Source organism: Hypanus sabinus, chromosome 8 (assembly GCF_030144855.1).
Source record: "Hypanus sabinus isolate sHypSab1 chromosome 8, sHypSab1.hap1, whole genome shotgun sequence".
Taxonomy (NCBI): domain Eukaryota; kingdom Metazoa; phylum Chordata; class Chondrichthyes; order Myliobatiformes; family Dasyatidae; genus Hypanus; species Hypanus sabinus.
Window position 1 is genome coordinate 95,429,232 of NC_082713.1, and position 21,707 is coordinate 95,450,938.

General features: G+C 42.9%; 1 pseudogene; it reads left to right on the forward strand.

The window, feature by feature from the left end:
* The first annotated feature begins 8,397 nt into the window (after window positions 1-8,397).
* LOC132397649 (eukaryotic translation initiation factor 4E transporter-like) overlaps window positions 8,398-21,707 on the forward strand; it is a 49,390-nt pseudogene continuing 36,080 nt past the window's right edge.

Below are 21,707 nucleotides of genomic sequence, written 5' to 3' on the forward strand. Positions count from 1 at the left end.
GGTTCAGTCCAAAGTCCGAGGTCCGATCTGCAGACTCTGGACTCCAGGTTTTCCGGCAATCCCTTACTGTGATTGGACTTAACCAGAAACACCTGAAGCTCATATTGGAACTGGGAATATAAGTGGCCCTGGTATTGAGTGTGGTTGTCAAAATGCTCATGGCATAGATGGCTGGTGGTGGGCTAGAATGGACTCTTGCCATCCTTGGAGCTGTGTTGGAGAACCATGGCTTCTGGGAGCCTTGCTGGTAGTAGTTGGAGTGGTCATTGTGGTATGGGTTCAGCTGTTTCCCGGGCCAGCTGGGTGTCTGTCAGCCACTCTGAGCTAGGTAGGGATCCGGTTGCTTCTGTAGCCAGCCAAGGCTGCCGGCCGTAACGGCTACTCGGAACTACCCCAATGCAGAGGTGGAACTGTCTGTCATTCCTTGGTGTTTGTCTCTTCCTGTCCTTGCCCCTGTGGGATAAGCCTGGCAGTTGCCCTGCGGGGGATCTGTCTTGCCTTGTCCTCGCCTCTGTGGGGTAAGTCAGGCTGTTCTGCTATTGTCCTGCGGGGGCATCTGTCTTGCCTTGTCCTCTCCTCCATGGGGTAAGTCAGGCTGTTCTGCCGTTGCCCTGTGGGGGGAATCTGTCTTGTCTTTGCCTCTGCCGGGTAGGTCAGGCTGTTCTGCTGTTACCTGATGGATAGTCCTGCCCCACCTTGGTGTGGAGTTATAGATGAGTTCCGGCTTGTCGGCGGATAAGTCCCGGCTCCATGTTGATGTACAGTTCTTAGTCTGCCCCTAGCTCCGGCCTCCGAGTTCCCCAAGCTCCAAGCCTGCAGCCTCGAGCCTCAATCCAAGCCTGCAGCCTCCTGCCTCGACCCAAGCCTCAAGACCCCAAGTCCCTAGCCAAGCCTTGTCACATCCTTGCCTGGGTTTGGGGGTCCGAGCTCGAGGCAAGACCTAGGTTCCTGGTCCTCGTCCAGTCTCGGGCTTGGAGTCCACCCCAGGCTCCTTGTTCCCAATCCCTCGTCCTGGTCCTGCTTTCCCTGCCTAGATTGCATCCCGTCCAGTCCTCGGGTTCCATCTTGTCCTGTTTCTGGGACTCCAGTGTCTGTGTCCTGCAGTTGGGTCCTGGTTCAACACCTGTTTTGTGACACTTCCATTCAAATGTCCTTATAATTACTTTAATTACACTTGTAACAAAGCATTCAGGGAATATTAAAGTTGACATGCAAGTACACATTCTTGTTGTTCCATGGTGAAAAGTAAAACAAATTTTGGATGGAACTGTAGCAAAGTGTTTAGTGTAATGCTATTACAGTGCCAGCAACCCGGGCTCAATTCCACCACACTCTGTAAGGTGCTTGTATGTTCTCCCTGTAGCTGTGTGGCTTTCCTCCATGTTCTCTAGTTTCTTCTGACCTTCCAAAGATGCACAGTTTAGTAGGTTAATTGGTCACACTGTGGACAGTGTGAGCCTACTGCACCGTGTCATATCAACATATACTATACAAATGCCTTGAAATCATTCTAAGACTGAAGCTTAATCAAATAATTACTGTGACAACATTAATCCACAGTAATTCCAAGTGCCACACCTTAGAAGTTGTGTCCATCTTGTTATGAATGTTATTATTACTAGAAAAGACCATACTTCCTGTTACGTACAATCATTTAATTAAAGGCTTCTTTTATTTTGAGGAACAAACTTTATTTAAAGAAATTGAGAGCTCCACACAAATATGACTTACATCGAATTTTAGAAGTTACTTTCATTGATAACTACAGTGGTGTCATAGAAATGTACAGCGGAGAAAAAGGCCCTTTGGCCCATCTAGTCTGTGCCAAACTATTTAAAATACCTACACCCATCGACCAGCACTGGGACCATAGCCCTCCATACCAGTCCCATCCCTATACCTATCCAAACTTATCTTAAATGATGAAATAAAACTCACACTTGCATTTGCAGCTGATTCCACGCTCTCTTGACGCTCTAAATGAAGAAGTTTCCCCTCATGCTCCCCTTAAACTTTTCACCTTTCATCCTTAACCCATGACTCCCCCCGGAAAAGCTCCGCCTGGCGAAGGAGGAGTTCAAGAGGATGGTGGAATTGGGGATCGTACGGAGGTCTGACAGCCCATGGGATTCCCCCCTGCACATGGTGCCCAAAGCAGCTGGGGGTTGGAGACCATGCGGCGACTACCACAGACTGAACGAGGCTACCACTCCAGACCGCTACCCCGTGCTGCACATACAGGACTTTGCAGCAAACCTGCATGGGGTAAGAATCTTTACCAAAGTAGACCTCGTCCGGGGATACCATCGAATCTCGGTGCACCCTGAAGACATCCCCAAAACAGCACTCATCACCCCGTTTGGCCTGTTCGAGTTCCTCCGAATGCCGTTCGGCCTGAAGAATGCCGCACAGACGTTCCAGCGGCTAATGGATGTGGTGGGACGCGACCTGGACTTTGCGTTCATCTATTTGGACGACATCCTTATAGCCAGCAGTTGTCGTCAGGAGCATCTGTCCCACCTCTGCCAGCTCTACTCCTGCCTGAGTGATTTCGGCCTCACAATCAACCCGGCCAAATACCAGTTCGGTCTCGATACCATCGACTTCCTGGGCTACAGGATTACCAAAGATTGAGCAACACCTCTGCCCGCCAAGGTAGATGCGATACGCCACTTTGCCCGGCCCAACACGGTCAAAAGCCTGCAGGAGTTCGTTTGTATGGTGAACTTCTACCACCGTTTCCTCCCCTCAGCAGCCCGTATCATGCACCCTTTGTACACCCTGATGTCGGTAAAGGCAAGGACATTACTTGGGATGAGGAGGCTGCGGCTGCTTTCGTTAAAGCCAAGGAAGCCTTGGCAGTTGCCGCGATACTGGTACACCCCAGAACGGATGTTCTGACCGCCCTCACGGTGGACGCATCCGACGCAGCAGTCGGTGGGGTGCTGGAGCAGCTCATTAAGGGGCGCTGGCAACCCCTGGCATTCTTCAGCAAGCACCTACAACCACCTGAACTCAAGTACAGTGCTTTCGACCAGGGAGCTGTTGGCACTGTATCTGGCAATCCGGCATTTCAGGCACTTCTTGGAAGGCGCGTTCACCACGTTCACAGACCACAAACTGTTGACCTTTGCGTTCACAAAGGTGTCCGATCCCTGTTCGGCTCGCCAGCAGCAACATTTGTCCTACATCTCCGAGTACACGACGGACATCCAGCATGTCTCGAGGAAGGACAATGTCGTGGCGGACGCACCCTCCAGACCAGCTGTCCAGGCCCTGTCCCTGGGGGTGGACTATGCAGCACTGGCGGAGACACAGCAGGCAGATGACGAGATGCCCAGCTTCAGAACCGCAGTCTCGGGTTTGCAGCTGCAGGACTTTCTCATAGGCCCAGGTGATAGGCCCCTCCTGTGCAACTTGTCTATCGACCAACCTTGCCCCATCGTCCCGGCAGCCTGGAGGTGGCGGGTTTTTGACTCCATACACGGTTTGGCACACCCATCTATCAGGACAACCGTCCGGCTGGTCTCCAGCAAGTTCGCATGGCACGGACTTCGCAAGCAGGTCAGTGAATGGGCCAGAATGTGCGCGCAGTGCCAAACAGCCAAGGTGCAGCGGCACACTAAAACCCCGCCGCAGCAGTTCAAACCCACCACCGGAGGTTCGACCACATTCATGTGGATATTGTGGGTACCAGTGTCCCGAGGAGCGTGGTACCTCCTAAGTATGGTAGACCGGTTCACGAGGTGGCCAGAGGCGGTCCCACCCACCGACACATCTGCCGATTCCTGCGCCCAAGCACTGATCGCAACCTGGGTAGCACGCTTCGGGGTACCGGCCCACATTACCTCCGACAGAGGCGCCCAGTTAACCTCCAGCCTGTGGTCAGCTATGGCCTGCCTTTTGGGAACGCAGCTGCACCACACGACTGCCTACCACCCACAGTCGAATGGACTGGTGGAACGCTTCCACCGTCACTTGAAGTCGGCCTGACAGGACCTAACTGGGTGGACGAGCTTCCCTGGGTCCTGCTTGGAATTCGTACAGCGCCCAAAGAGGATCTGCATGCCTCGTCGGCCGAGTTGGTGTACGGCACACCCTTGGCCGTCCCGGGAGAGTTCATACCAGCTCCAAGGGGAAAAGAGGAAGAACCCGCAGCAGTCCTGGACAGGCTACGCGAAAGGCTCGGCAACCTGACCGCCGTACCAACTTCACAGCATGGACTGACTCCGACCCATGTATCCAAAGAACTGCAAAACTGTAAGTTTGTGTTTGTATGAAGGGGCGGACACCGGGTGCCGCTACAGCGGCCTACGAGGGGCCATTCAGGGTGATCAACAACACCGGGTCCACGTACGTTCTGGACTTTGGGGGGAAAGAGGAGGTTTTCACGGTGGACCGACTCAAACCAGCCCATGTTTGAGTTGGCGCAGCTGGTCGAGGTTCAGGCGCCGTGGTGCAGAGGCAGACCTCCCAAACAGAGGCTGATCCAGACTGTGGACATTGGGGGGTGTATCGCTGGTTCTGGGGTGGGGGGGGGGGGGGTTATGTGGCGACCCACTTTCTGTGCAGGCGAACCGGCTCACAAATAGCCAGCGCGCAGGGAGAGACTTTGGTAATGCACCTTTGACATCATTTCCGCCCGGAGAGGGCGGGCGCTAGGGATTTAAATAACAGCACCGCGAAGTTTGAATAAACTAGTCTCAAAATGACAGCGTGTCGTTGTTTCAGCACTGTGTGTAGCTACAATGCTACAACCTCATTTTGAATGCTGAGCAACTGAACTTTCTTGATCAACCTTCTATGTGGTACCTTTTCAAATGCCTTACTAAAGTCCATGTAGACAGCATCCACTACCTTGCCTTCATCGACTTCCTGGTAACTTCCTTGAAAAACTCTATAAGGTTGGTCAGACATAACCTACCAAGCACGAAGCCATGCTGACTATCCCAAATCATTCCATGTCTTTCCAAATATAACTTTTTTATTACTGATGTCAGGGTCACTGGCCTATAATTTCCTGGTCTATTTTTAGAGCTTTCCTTAAACAGCAGAACAATATTAGCTATCCTCCAGTGCTCTAGTACCTCAAATGTCACGAAGGACGATTTAAGTATCTCTGCTGGGGACCCTGCAATTTCTGCAATTGCCTCCCACAGGGTCCAAAGGAACACCTTGTCAGACCCAGAGAATTTATTCACCTTAATTTGCCTCAACAGCAAACACCTCCTTCTCTGTAATCTGTATAAGGTCCATGAAGTTGATGCTGCTTTGCCTTGTTTCTATTGACTCTGTGTCCATCTCCTGAGTAAATACAAATGCAAAAATTTCATTTAAAACCTCCCCCACCTCTCTTGGCTCCACTGATGGATTACCATTCTGGTCTTCCAAAGAACCAATATTTGCCATTACAATCCTTTTGCTCTTAACATATCTGTAGAATCCCTTAGGATTCTCCTTCACCTTGTCTGCTAGGGCAACCTCATGCCTTCTTTTAGCCCTGCTGATTTCTTTCATAAGTGTTCTTTTGTATTTTTTATATCCCTTAAATTTGTTCTTACCTGCCCACACCTGCTATGTACCTCCTTTTTATCTTAACTGGGGCCTCAATATCTCTTGAAAATCAAGGTTCCCTAAGCCTGTAATCTTTACCTTTTATTCTGACAAGCACATATAAGCTTCGTACTCTCAAATTTCACTAAGTACACATTTACCTCGAAACAGCCTGACCCATCCACACTTGCCAGAACCTTTTAATATCATCAAAATTGTCCTTTCTCTAATTTAGTAGCTCAAACTGTGGAGTAGACCTATCCTTTTTCAAAATCAGAATCAAGCTTAATATCATCGGAATATGTTGTGAAATCTGTTAACTTTGCAGCAGCAGTAAAATACATGATAAATACAGAGAAAAAACTGAATTGCTGTAAGAATGTATATCTATACTGAATAGTTAAGTAAGTATTGCTAAAGCAGAAATTAAAAAAACATTGAGGTAGTGTTCATTGGTTCAATGTCCACTTGGAAATCAGACAATCGATGGGAAGAAGCTGTTCCTGAATCGCCTTCAGACTTCTGTACCTCCTTCCTGACTCAGAGTGCGTGCGTGAGTGCATGGAATGGGATGCCAGCAACAGTGGTGGAGGCAGATACGATAGGGTCTTTTAAGAGACTTTTGGATAGATACATGGAGCTTAAAAAAATAGAGAGCTATAGGTAAGCCTAGTAATTTCTAAGGTAGGGTCATGTTTGGTACAACTTTGTGGGCCGAAGGGCCTGTGTTGTGCTGTAGGTTTTCTATGTTTCTACATCCTGAAATGCTTTTTCTTTGCAACCATCCATGAAAACAGAGAAGTGCCTCAAAGAATGATCAACAGTTAAATGTTAGAACCCCAAAATCCCCCCAGTTCCCCTCCCTCTCGCTCGTAAGTGGCAGAAAGCAACAATACCCTCTCCCCCCACTGGCAAAAAAAGCATTGGTACCTGCTACTGAGCACTCAAGCGTGGGCAAAGCAATAGAAAAGACAAAGACTGCAGCTACCCCAAAGACTTCACATTTCACCTGGTATACAACATACCACAGGCTCTCTCTCTCTCCCTAATAAGGGAGAAGGAGGTGTCTCCATTTTCCCAGCAAACTGGGAGACATTGATGGGAATTTTGGGAGAATAAACTGAGAGAAGTGCTTGAAGTTAGGAGTGGGCTCAATAAGCCAAAAAGCCTGACTCCATGACTTAACAGTACTTGTCAGCATACGACCAGTTTGTGATACAGAAGAAAGGATGTAGAGAGACTTAAGAAGCATTGGAGGCTTTAGTAATAACAGATGGAACCAAAATTATTTCCTTCAGAATTGAGGAGGCTGGGAAGAAATTTCATTCAAATCTATGAAGTTATAAGTTCAAGGTCAGATAAATTGGGATGACTTACTCCTCTTCGCCCAGAGTCAATACTACGGGACATAGATAAAAGCAAGTGCAAAGAAAGATCAGAGCAAAATTCTCTTCTTCACCCAAGGAGTAACAAAACTCAAGAATTCACTACCTGAAAAGATTGTGGAAGCAGAGATGAAGTCAAAAGAAAACATGGATCCTGGAATGTCACACCATATTAATTATATTAGTTCTGATTTTGAGTCTGGAACAAAAGCAGTATGCTAGTAGAACTGATTAGGCCAATCTTGATGTCAAGTCTTGACATGAGCTTTTTGCTTCACAAATGCTACTAAGTTCTTCCAGTGTTCTATTTCTTTTATTGAAGGGGAGGGCAATTTTAATTATCAGTCAGTCATGCATGAATACCCATGAATACAGTGTTCCTCTGGGGCCAAGGTGCAAAACACAGTACTAACAGTCATACACAGCACAAGGCACAACTAAGATAGCTCCCTGCTCAACACTATTCCCCTCCCCCACACACTCAGAATATTTTTATCATCTGCAAACTTGGCCAGCATTTAATATGAAAAGAAGTGACACAACACTATCCCCTGCAAAACACCACCAGTCACCAGCAGCCATCCAGAAATGGTCCCATTTATTCTCACTCTTTGCCACCCGATAGTCAGCTACTCTTCTATCGATCTTTCCTGTAATACCACGTGCTCTTATCTTGTTGAGCAGCCTCATGTGTAGCACCTTCTCAAAGGCCTTCTGAAAATCTAAAACCCAACATCCGCTGCTTCTCCTTTGTCAGTCTTGCCTGTTATTTCTTCAAAGAATTCCAAAAGATTTTGTCAGGCAAGGTTTCACCTTAGGGTAACCTTTTTGGCTTTGACTTATTTTATCATGTGCCTCAAAGTAGCCCAAAACCTCATCCTTAATAATGTACTCCAATATTTTCCCAGCCACTGAAGTTGGGCAAAATATTAGATTTTGAAAGTAGGATAGGTTTCATGGAAGAATTTCATAATTTTTCCCCTTTGCAGCTGAAGAGATGGGCAGTAAGGACTAAACGGTGGATTAGAATTAGTCCTGGGCAAGATGTAAAGCTGCATCCTGGCGCAGGGGTCCGCAAGGGCTATGAGGATAATGGAGTGCCTCTTAACTGTCGCTGGTATCCCCAGGTGTCCCTTGGGCAAGGACTAGCACCTGTCAGCCTCCCTTACCAGGGTTATGGTGAAGACACTGGCAGCAGGGTGTTGGAAGACAGCACTAACAGAGGAACTCAGCAGGTCAACAGCAATAATGTCAACTGTGCAGGTGGAAGAATGACATAATGGCATCAATGGCTGGCATTTTGGTCAGTGAGCGACCACTGAGCTGTGAGAAGGATGTGGGGGACCACTCACAGAATCCTCTTTCCTCCAACACAACCACTTTCACTCTGTAACAGGACTAATGAATGACAAAAACCTTTCCATGGGCCGTGGGACCCGCAGGCTGTATTATGGTAACGATGCTACTGGCTACTGGGGAAGAGGCTGACAACACTTCAAGTACCTCTGGTCGTAATGACGACACTGGGGGAAATCCTCTTCCAGGAACCCCAGAATCTGACACAACTGATGCTGGAATGAAGGCTCTCAGACTTAACAAACTTTATATCAATATTTGCACTTGGAATGTTCACACCCTAAGAAGCACAGGGAAACCACCTTCTCATCGATGAAATCGGCAGAATCAGCTGCGATATCATTGGAACAACAGAGATCAGATGGTCTGACAGAGGTAATTTTACAACAAAGAACAGCTATACAACGTACTACTCCAGATCTGTGAAAGGAGGAAGTACAGGTGTTGCGCTCATCTTGAAGCAAGAAATAGCCAAAGCAGTACTAGGCTACAACCCATTGAATGAATGACTAATGTCCATCTGCATACAATGCAAGACTTTCCTAATCACACTCATTGTCAACTACTCACCAACTAGTGATGCAGATGAGGAGAGCTTGAGGGACATTACAACAACCTGCAAGGCCCCATTGATGATACTCTGAAAACTGATGTTATGCTCATTCTAGGTGATTTCAATGCAAAAGTAGGTCAAACATCTCTGAATAAGGAAGTCATGGGAAGCAACAGGTTAGAAACACCAAATGAACAGGGGACATGGCTAGTTGAGTTCTGTCAAGAAAACCACCTCTGTATAACGAACACAATGTTTGATTAACACCCTTGGTGATAGCTCCTGATGGTAAAACCAAGGACCAGGTTGATTAAATCCTCACCAACAAAAGATGGAAATGAAATATTCTGAAATGCAGGGCATATCCGGGAGCTGATTGTGATACTGATCATCAACTGTTGTTGGACAAGATGAAGCTCGGGGTTAAGAACATAAAACAAGCAAAACCACCAGCCAGATATGATCTCTCAGATATACCAAACTCTTTTAGCATAGAGGTTTGCAACAGTTTTGAAGCCCTGCTGAACTTACAAGAAGAGGTTGAACCAGAAGAACTTTGGAACGCAACAAGAGATGCATTAACAACAGCAGCAGAGAAACACGTTCCAAAGCAACGTAAGCACAAAGGCACAGAATAGATCTCAAATGAAACGCTGTATGCAGTAGAAATGAAGAGATTGGTGAAAGGTTAGAAAGGAACAACAGGTAAGGAATACAAGGAGCTGAAGTGTAAAGTACAACAAAACTGCAGACTTGACAAAGAGGCATACCTACAATGTATCTGTTCCAACATGGAAAATGAGGCCAACAAAGACAACAGCAAGATAATTTATGCTGCAGTAAAAGAACTTATTGGCAGCTTCACACCAAGAATTGGTGCAATCAATAAATGATGAAGGAAAAATTCTGACAGAAGATGCAGATGTGAGGGAAAGGTGGCTCCAGTACACTAAGAAACTCTATGAAAATCACGAGAATGAAAACCGTGACAAAGCAATTGACAGCACTAGAACATGAACCAGAGCCACTCCTGTCAGAAGTAGAAAGAACAACCAAGAAGATTAAAAAGTATAAAGCACCTGGTCCAGACACATATCAGCAGAACTACTGAAAGCAACAGGCACCTCAGTGGCCTGCATCTTGCACTGCATTGTCTGTGCCATCTGGAAGACTGGCAAATGGTCAACAGACTAGTGCAAATCTGTCTACATTCCAATTCCCAAGAAAGGGAATTAGTGCAGTAATTGCAGAACAATTGCATTGATATCACACACCAGCAAGGTTCTACTCATATTCATCTCTGAGAGACCAAAGAACTACGTAGATAGAGAAATTGCAGTCTAACAGGCTGGCTTCAGGAGTGGCCAAGGTACCAGGAACCAGCTCTTCAACATGTGCCTAATAATGGAGAAAATGAGAGAGGTCAATACCCCCTGTACATCTGCTTCATAGACTATTCAAAGGCATTTGACTGTGTTCAATACACCAAACTGTAGACAACAATAATTCAACTGGGTGTGGCACCACACCTAGTGGCTCTTCTAGAAACACTGTATGCTATGCAATCCTCCAGCTTTCAGACCACATCTGGCGAGACTGAATAATTCTGCAATGGGAAAGGAGTCCACCAAGGCTGCATCCTTTCTCCACACCTTTCTGACATCTACACTGAGATGATCATGAGACTGGCAATTCCAGACAACACTGGCATTAAAATAGGAGGAAGAACTATCAGTAACTTGAGATATGCAGATGACACAGCCCTGTTAGCCACAACAGAAGACCTGCAAGCTCTACTCAATAATGTTGCAAAGGCCTCTGCTGAATTTGGATTGCTGATAAATGGCAAAAAGACCAAAGTTCTGGTGGTAAGCAAAACTGCAATTCAAACTGACACCTACATCAGAAACAACAAGATCGAACAAGTGCCCTCCTTTATATACCTTGGTGCAGAACTAAATGACACAAATGAATGCAGCAAGGAAATAGCAATGGCATGCACAAGCACTACCAAACTCTAGAACATCTGGAAAGATAGATCTGTGAGCACTGACACAGTTACATAGATCTGTGAGCACTGATACGCCTCCTCAAGAGTCTCGTCTGGCCAGTGACTCTATATGGCTGTGCAACATGGACCCTAAAAGCAGCTGATGACAAGAAGTTGACAGCTTTTGAGATGTAGACATACAGATGGATCCTCAGGGTATTGTACATTGAAAGATCTAACAATTTCATCCTAGAATAGATTGGCACAAAACCAATATTTCTGGAAACCATTAACCAAAGGAAATTTCATTATTCTGAAAACATCTCATGAACTGATGACACACTGGAATACACTGTGCTTGAAGGTAAAGTAGAAGGAAGCCGCTCCCGAGGCAGACAGAGGACAACCTGGATCGACAACATCAAGAAGTGGACCACCCTCACTGCCAGAGATGCAAGAGGTTTGACTGCCAACAGATCGCAGTGGAAGAAAGCGGTCACCAAGGCTCTGGCAGAGTATGTCACATAATGATGATGATGATGATGATGAATAAGAATAGATTAGAACAGGAAGTACACTGATGAATCAGAGATTTACAAGAAATGAAATGATTATGAAATAGGGAGGGATAGCATTACAGAGAATTTGGAAACAGCCATGAGAATTCAAAATTTAAGACATTGCTTAATGAGGGAGTTATCATAGTGCATTGATGCTAAATGGAGCATCAAGAAAAGATTACCTCATTGAGAGAGAAGGAGTGTCCCAAAGAATGAACAACAGTTAAATGTTAGAACCCCAAGGTACCCCTCCCCCTGGCCACCTCCCTCCCACACATAAGCAGAGTGCAGAAGGAATGTCAAAGGCTAGGAGAGCATTGGAGATCTGAAGATAGCCAAGTCAAAGATATAGCGAGAAGTGATCCGGAGGTAACTAAGTCATAGATTTAGCAAGAAATGAACTGAGGCCAAGATATATTTGGGGACCTAAATTTAAATCCAGTGATTTGAACCTCATTATGGGGCCGTGTGTCCCTGATGTGTAGTTATCAGGTTCTTAACCCAATTTGAAAAACCCTAATGCTACATCAGAAGATTTTTTTTTCTCACTCAGCTTGCACTAGTATCATTATGTTTAACTTGTTTGTGTAATACTGCTGCAAAAAAGATATTTTTCATGGCATTATACCCCTTGTATGTATGCTGGCAACAATAAAGTTGGACTGCCTTTGGATTGTTACAATATTAATCCTCAACAATAGTGATCAGTTAGGCCTAGAAAGAATTTGTATTTATTGAGAAGTACCTTGTTGGTTCAGTTAACAAACACATGATTTACACAACAATGTACCTGTATGCACATTCATTAGGTTTCTCTGACCTTCCATGAACAGTCAAAGAAGAGAAAAGATATTACCCAGGAAAAGGAGTCCAGGCATTCCTCTTATCCCAGTGTAGTCTCCACAGTTTTGACGTAAGGTCATCCCTTCTGTGATGGTTGTGGCTGCCTGTGCTCCCAAATCCTCCGTTCTTATTCTTTTCCTTATCAGAACAATCTATAATATTCCAGCTTCATTCATTCTTTTGAACCTAGCGTAGTTCAAACCAGTTCAACCAGATCAGCCAAATGCTGGGCCCAGACAACACAATCACAGGCTGTTCCTTCTACAATTCTGCAGTTTTACATAATAAAAAAGCTTCTCATCTGAAAATAGTCTCAGGTTATCTGTAGAAAAATCACAGTGTCCGTGTTCAGTTGTTGTGTTATTCCTGAAAAAGAACCAGTTCATTCAACAGTTCACTAAATGGAGGCTGCAAGACTAGTCTCACAAAATGATCACCACCATTCCTGTGACCACGTGGCAAGAAAAAACAGTTTTGGTTTGTCTATTTTTACTTGCCTCATTCCTATTTTTGATTTGTAGATTTTTGTTCTCTCTGGCCAACAATATTGTGTCCACATTCAATTCTGTGGAGCTTGACTTTTTATTCTGGTCAAATAATTTAGAAAATATTAATAGAAACCAAGAAACCTCAGAAAGTACAGAACAACATATCCAGTGAAACAACTTAGTTTGATTTGATTCTCATTCTGATCACTATTACTGAGGGTTAATATTTGTAACAATCCAAAGGAAGTTGAAATTTATTGTTACCGGCCTATGTACAGAGGGTATAAATGCAATGACAATTATCCTTCTGCAGCACCTTTATGCACATAAATTAACATAAATTATGTGAGAAAATAATCACAATGACATTAGTGCAAGCTGAGAGGGAACATCTGAGAAAAGCATAGTCACATATCCAGTGGAGCAACTTGGTTTGGTGATTCATGCTAACTTCCTGGAAAGAATGATTCATCTATTTGAAATAACCAGTCACTCAGGAAGAGAGAAGATATTTTATGACAATGGCCTTTTTCTCTTGTTACTTAAATAAGTAGTTTTAATCTTGATCTCTCTAGTAAGACTTTTAAGATGGCTGCACACAGAGCTGCAGCAGCTTCTCCAGCCCTCAATAATGAAACTAGTTTTAAATTCTTAGTGTTTCAAAGTTTCCATTCAAGGGTTTCTGTCAACCATAGTTTTGAAAATATGGTGCTGCTGAACTCTCAATCATTTCTTCTCCTTTATGCTCATGTACCAAAGAATGACAATACACCATCTTGAATCTTTAAACACAAGAATAATCTCTGTACTTCTACCAGTAGAAGGCGTACAGCTTTGTAGAGTCATAACAGAGAATCTTAGTGCTGTATGGAGAAACCAGCCTTCAACTGTAAGTAAAGTTGTATCTACAGAGGTAGATACTTCCATTAAAAGGGATGAAGCGAGTGTGTTTAAGAATTTGGCAGCACAGTTTTACTGTACTGTATTTCTCTGCTCTACTGTGAATGCCTGCAAGAAAATGAATCTGAAAGTAGTGTATGGTGATGATAATAATTTTACTTTGAACGTTTAATTGGTTCTGTCCTTGACACTTTGTCTGAATGACAACTGAACCCCTTGAGAATGTCTATATGCTTTTATGCATTGAATTGCTGCCATATGATAGGCTGTTAAAATATTTGCATTAATGAACGGGTGTATAGGTGTACCTAATAAAGTGTCCACTGAGTGTAAATGGCATCCCAGCTTTAGACCTCTAATCTATGTACTCTGCCTATGTTGACCACTATACCTAAGTCTTTGTATATTGGTCTCCTATCTTAATTATAGCAGCATAGATATTTTTCTCTTGGAAGGAGGGCACTCAGCTTATTGTGTCCATGTTCATCACATGTGGAATTTAGGTGACCACTGATAACCCACCCCGGGGAGTGGTGAAGGAGCTTGTGGCAGAATTTAGGACTGAGATGTCCTGGTTGTTATCAGCGGCTGTGCCCCCCCCCCACCCCGGTACGATTGAGCTGATAAGGAGGTGGACCCCCTGAGGACTATGTAGAGGGCTGCTAATGGCCAGGGTCCCATGAGGAGGGGAGCAGCCGGTACTGTCTGTTATAACTATGGTGAAGAGGAACACCAGACGGGAATGTGATCGATGGGAAACCCTTCAGAGAGTAAGTCCCTAAGTACCTAAGCGGAGAGACCCAGTCAGGGAATGGCCTGGTGTCTCGGGGAGAACACATTCCCAGCAACATATCAACCAAAACACCCTATTCCTGAAGGCTTAGTGGGGCCAAGTTCCAGTGTATTTCTACAGATTGAGGGTATTTACGCTGGAGCCATACTTGACACTGGTTCTCAGGTTACTCTGCTGTACCATTTGTTTTACAACCAGTATTTGACGCATTTACGATCGACACCACTCAGTGCACTAGAGGTCTGGAGTCTTATGTTACAAACCCTGTAACTGGGTATCTTACCAGCAAAGATAGGAGTATCCGTTGAAGTCTGATGATACTATTTTTAACAGTATTTATTAGTAAAAGTACACAAAAATAATATCAATGCAAATATACAGATAATATACAACATCAATACTAAACCTAAAAGTGCAGGTATAATAATAATCAATAAGAAATAAGTTCTATCGTTGTCTAGGGGATAATGAATTGTCCGATGGAAATATAAAGTTCAGTCCAGTTCATGCAGGCTGCGGTAGTTGCTGATCACTGTGTTGCAATTGTTGGAGAGAGAGAGAGTAACAGCTATTGACTTGCCGACTTTCCTTTTACGATCTTGATCCATTGATGCATTGTTGTTGTGGCCATTCACGTATGACCCCTCCGTCCTTTAGCTGGACCGTTCCGTGGAGGACTCGTCACCAGGCAAGGGTGGACACACACACCGGTCTTGTAGCGTCTCTCCTGGTGCGTCTGAGGGGTGTTTCCCCAGACCCCACTCACGAGGTCTCAGGTGTCAATCAGGTTGGGATGATGCAATCCCTCAACCAGACTATGCTGGTTGCCCCCTGAGGGGTTTCAATGAATAGAACAGTATTCAATACACAATTCCTTCTTCAAGAGACAATAGCAGTAATCTCTCTTTTTGTCAATAGGAGACATTCCAACCTGTGGCTTCTCTCTCATCAATTTTTCATGAGCGTTGTCAATAACAACTGCCCTTGCTGTTATCTCTTTCATTTCCTTGGTATCAGACCCGAAATAATAGCGATTTTGCGATTCTCAAAAAGGGGGGGGGGGGGGGCGACTGTGTACCCGTTTGCCCATCAGAGTTGCTCCTCATTCGTAACACTAAGTACAGATGATTATCCGGATAATGGTTACTTGTCACTGAAGCTGGAGTTTTTGGAGGCAGATGTGGGAGTAGCTGAGTTCCTTGATACATTAGTGCTGGTTTGTCTGGACCTGGTCAAGAGGCATGAAGCTTCAATTCTTGCGGGAACAAATACTCCTATTGTGAGGAGGCTGGTGGAGGCCTGCAAGGAGAAAGTTTGAGAGAGCTTTCTGAAAACATTGTCCATTCGCCCTTTGTTCCAAGCTGTTTTTGAGGAAGTGCATGGCTGCACTGGACTGGCTGATGAGAATAAACGACAGAAAATGTTGAAGCTGGAAGATGTCTTTGCTACTGCCGAGTTTGGTGTGAGCTGTTCCAAGAGCACTTGCCACATCATCCTGGTGACAGAGGACACCCTGCTCAGAGAAAGGTCACGGCAACTGGCGCCTGCAGAGATGGAAGTCAGTTGGTAGCATCTGAGGAAGCTGAAGGAAACTGGGATCATCACTGAGTCTAGAAGCCCTTAAAGATCTCCGATAGTGGTGGCCAGGAAGAAGAATAGGAAGATACGGGTGTGTGTGTGGACTATCGGACTCTGAACAGGCATACAGTCCCCGACCAGTATACAGTCCGGAGAATTGAGGATGCGCTGGCATGCCTGAATAGTGCAATGTAGTTCAGTGTACTGGACTTGAGGAGTGATATTACCAGATACCCATGAGTGAGGCTGTTAAAAGAGAATACGTCTGAAGTATGTGTCTGATATGAGAAGGGAGCTGAAAAAGGTTTATGAATTAGCTGAGGTCTTGGCTACCAAGCAGAATCAAGGAAATAAGAGGAGGTATAATCACAAGGTTCGGTTCTCCCAACTCATGCCTGGAGACAGAGTCCTCATAAAGAATTTTGAGCTACCTGGGAAGCATAAGTTAGCTGTCCACTGGGCAGTTATGCCCTATGTAGTGGAAAGTCAGATGCCAAACATACCAGTTTTCTGAGTGAAACCCGAGGATAGGAATGGGCCTGTCAATATTCTCCATCGGAACCACCTTCTACATCTGGGACAAGAGGTGTGTGTTGACCTAGAGCCAGACTTGGACCCCACACCTCATAAGAGGACTCTGCAGTGACGTGGAGAGACTGAAGGACCAGCAGCAGGAGAAATTAGACCAGCCTGCGCCTCTGTATAGGATACAGACTCGAAGGAAGAGGAAATGGGGTTATGGTATATGCTGCCTTTTCTTAAATCCCCACTGTCTGAGGAAGAGATTCCCAACAGTTCTCACGCTGAGGCAGGTGAAATGGGGAGGATTAGCAGTGGAATGGCAGGCTTGCAGCCGGTCCCTGAAGTGCAGATGGGCTCTAAAGTAACTGGGAATGAAGCTGAGCACAGCCAAGTGGCAGAGGGATCCAAGTTGCAGAAGGGCATGAGTGATAGATCAGGGGATGCCTCGCCATATAGACCAGAAGTATCTCAAGGAGTGTCTGAAAATGAAGATGTAGATGACGGGATAAGGAGGTCTCAAAGAGTCAAGAGACCCCCAGAGAGGCTGGACTATGTAGTATCGGGGTAACAGAGTGTTGCAACTATCCTCCAGTGAGATATGTCACTACCATTTACAAATGGATTAGAGGTTCTGACATCACAAAATTCATTTGAGAATCTTGTTATTAATGACGGGATGACAAAATCATTTTCAAAGTCATCAGGACATATCTATTTGTGGTGGGTGAAGAGTATAATCCCTGGTCAACATGTTTACTGTTATACTGCAGGTATTTCATTTAGCAGCTCTGTAAGAGCTGTTTGTTCTGCTTTCAGCCTATTTAGGTTACAATTGAAGGTAAGGGATTATGTGGAATGTGTGCCATCCAATTAGCGGGAGATTTTCTTGGTGAGGGACAATAAGGTTGGCCTTGAGGGTCATTTGTTCAAGAGGAGATGAAGAGAGAAGCTGCTGGGGAGAACCGGTCATAGCAAATGATCAGTGGAAGACCTGTTTGTTCGAGATGGATTAGAAACATAGAAAACCTTTAGCACAATACAGGCCATTCGGCCCACAAAGCTGTGTCGAGCATGTCCTTACCTTAGAAATTACCTAGGGTGACCCATAGCTCTCTATTTTTCTGAGCTCCATATACCTGTCCGGGAGTCTCTTAAAAGACTCTATCATATCTGCTTCCACCACAGTCACCAGCAGCCCAATCCATGCACTCATCACTCTCTGCGTAAAAAAACTTACCCCTGACATCTCCTCTGTACCGACTTCCAAGTACCTTAAAACTGTGCCCTCTTGTGCTAGTCATTTCAGCTTTTTGCCTCTGACTATCCACACAATCAATACCTCTCAACATCTTATGCACCTCTATCAGGTCACTTCTCATCCTCCATCGCTCAAAAGGAAAATAGGCCGAGTTACTAGACCTATTCTCATAAGGCGTGCTCCCCAATCCAGGTAACAATCTTGTAAATCACCTCTGTATCCTTTCTTTGGTTTCCACATCCTTTCTATAGTGAGGCGACCAGAACTGAGCACAGTACTTCAAGTGGGGTCTGACCAGGGTCCTACATAGCTGCAACATTACCTCTCAGCGCTTAAACTCAATGCCATGATTGATGAAGGCCTTCTTAATTACAGAGTTAACCTACGCAGCAGCTTTGAGGGCCCTATGGACTCGAACCCCAAGATCCTTCTGGTCCTCCACACTGCCAAAAGTCTTATAATATATTCTGCCATCATATTTGACCTACCAAAATGAACCACTTCACACTTATCTGGGTTGAACTCCATCTGCCACTTCTCAGCACAGTTTTGCATCCTATCAATATCCCACTGTAACCTCTGACAGCCCTCCATACTATCCACAACACCTCCAACCTTTGTGTCATTTGCAAATTTACTAACCTATCCCTCCACTTCCTTATCCAGGTCATTAATAAAAATCACTAAGAGTAGGGGTCCCAGAACAGATCTCTGAGGCACACCACTGGTCACAGACCTCCATGCAGAATATGACCCATCTGCAACCACTGTGGACAAGCCAGTTCTGGATCCACAAAGCAATGTCCCCTTGCTCCCAAGCCTCCTTACTTTCTCAATAAGCCTTGCATGGGATAATTTGACAAATGCCTTGCTGAAATCCATATACACTACATCTACTGGTCTACCTTCGTCAATATGCTCAGTCACATCCTCAAAAAATTCAATCAGGCTTGTAAGGTACAACCTGCCTTTGACAATGCCATGCAGACATTCCTAATTATATTATGCCTCTCCAAATGTTCATAAATCCTGCCTCTCAGGATCTTCTCCATCTACTTACTGAAGTAATTTCAGTAAAACCCACTGGTCTATAATTTCCTGCGCTATCTCTACTCCCTTTCTTTTTTTTAAACTTTTATTTATTTATTAAAATTTTAAGAGAATTACATAAAATGAATAGAATATTAGAATAGTGAAAAATTAATATTGGCCCTCCCTCCTCACCTTAACCCTCCCCACCCCTTAGATCCCTATCTGAAAAAAAAGAAAAGAAAAAAGAAAGAAAGATAAAGGAAAGAAAGATTGCCTGTATATCGAAGGATCCCCACATGCTCCATGGAGTTCAAAATAACTTTAGTTTTTATTTTCCCCAAATAACTTATAATTTTATCTTCAAAGGACCTATATATTTAATCCTAACTTTTGTAGATAGGGGTGCCAAATTTTCAAAAATATATCATATTCATTTCTTAAATTATAAGTAATTTTTTCAAGTGGAATGCAGCTATATATTTCATTATTCCAACGATCCATAGTTAAGTATGAATCTGATTTCCAAGTAACTGCAATAGCTTTTTTGTCTACTGCCAATGTAATTTTTATAAATTTTTTCTGATATTTATTCAGTTAAGGTTTTGGTATTATCCCTTCAATATCACCTAATAAAAATAATATTCAGCTATGTGGGAGTTGTATTCCAATAACTTGTTCCAGTAAATTTATCCAAAAAGGTTGAATTTTAGAACAAGTCCAAGTAGAATGTAAAAAGGTACCAATTTCTTGATTACATCGAAAACATTGGTCAGATAAATTTGAATTTAATCTATTTATTTTCTGTGGTGTTATATATAATTGATGTAAAAATTATATTGCACTAATCTAAGTTGGACATTTATTGTACTTATCATACTATCAAGACATAGTCTTGACCAATTTTTTTCATCAATTTTAATATTCAAATCAGTTTCCCATTTTTGTCTTGATTTATGAATTCCTGGTTTAATTGTCTGTTTTTGAATCAAATTATACATACAAGATGTAAATTTTTTAATTTTTCCTTTTTGAATTAAGATTTCTATTTCATTAGGTTTTGGCATTAACATTGTTTGACCCAGTTTATCTCGTAAATAGGTCTTTAATTGAAAATAACAGAAAATAGCATTATTTGATATTTTATATTTATTTTTTAATTGATCAAACGACATCAATATACCTCCTTCAAAACAGTCACCTATATATCTGATCCCTTTTTGAAACCAGTTATGTAAAAGTTGATTATCCATTGTGAAAGGAATAAGCCTATTTTGAATTAAGGTTCTTTTTGCTAATAAGGATTTCTTTATTTCATCATCCATATTTACCTTATTCCATAAATCAATCAAATGTCTTAATATAAGAGATTCTTTCTTTTCCCATATCCATTTGGATTCCCATTTATATATAAAATCTTCTGGTATATTTTCTCCTATCTTATCTAGTTCTATTCTAATCCATGCCAGTATTTCTTCATCAAAAAAAGATGCAATAAATCTAAGTTGATTTGCTTTGTAATAATTCTTAAAATTTGGAAGTTGTAACCCTCCTAAATCAAATTTACATGTCAATTTTTCCAACAATTTTCTTGACATCTTTCCTTTCCAAAGAAACTTCCTCACACATTTATTCAATTCTTGAAAAAACTTCTGAGGCAGTTGTATTGGTAATGTTTGGAATAAATATTGTAATCTAGGAAATACATTCATTTTTACAGCATTACCTATTAATGTTATTGGTAACATCATCCACTTATCAAGATCTTCTTTTATTTTTTTCAATAATGGCAAATAATTTAGTTGATATAAATTATTTATATCATTATCGACTCTTATACCTAAATATTTTATACCATTTGTTGGCCATCTAAATTGAATTACTAGTCGACATTGACTATTATCTCCTTTGGTAAGGGGTAAAATTTCACTTTTATCCCAGTTTACTTTATACCCTGATACTTTCCCATATTCTTCCAATCTAAAAGATAATTTTTGCAACGATTGCAATGGGTTTGTTAAATAAATCAGAACATCATCAGCAAATAAATTAACCTTATATTCGTCTTGGTTAACTCTGAATCCCACAATATCTGAGTCCGTTCTAATTATTTCAGCTAATGATTCTATCACCAATACAAACAGGGCAGGTGATAATGGGCAGGCTTTTTTATTTGATCTTGTTAAGTGGAATGATGTTGAAATTTGACCATTTGACTTTAACTTGAGGACTAATATTTAAGGTTTTAATCCATTTTATAAAAGATTTTCCTAACTCATATTTTTCCAATACCTTAAATAAAAAATCCCATTCCAATCTATCAAATGCTTTTTCCGCATCCAAAGCAACTGCCACACTGATTTCCTCTCTTTTTTGTGCCAGATGAATTATGTTAAGCAACTGAGTTACATTATCCGTCGATTGTCTATTTTTAATAAAGCCTGTTTGATCCATATGTATTAATTTTGGTAAATATTTAGATATTCTATTAGATAAAATTTTTGCTATTATTTTATAATCTGTATTCAACAAAGATGAATTATATGATGTTGGTTTTAAAGGATCTCTATCTTTTTTTGGCCATACTATTATGATCGCTGCCGAAAAAGATTGTGGGAGTTTATGTGTTCTTTCCACTTGATATATTAACTCCATAAAAGGAAGGATTAATAAATCTTTAAATTTTTTATAAAATTCAGGTGGAAAACTGTCTTCTCCTGGGGGTTTATTACTCTGAAGTGATCCTAAAGCTTCTTCAACCTCTTTTAATGTAAATGGCATATCTAGTCCTTTCTGTTCTTCTAAATTTAATTTTGGAAGAGTTACTTGTGATAAAAATTTGTCTATCTCAGCAATCTCATTTTGTGATTCTGATTGATATAATTTGGAGTAAAAATTT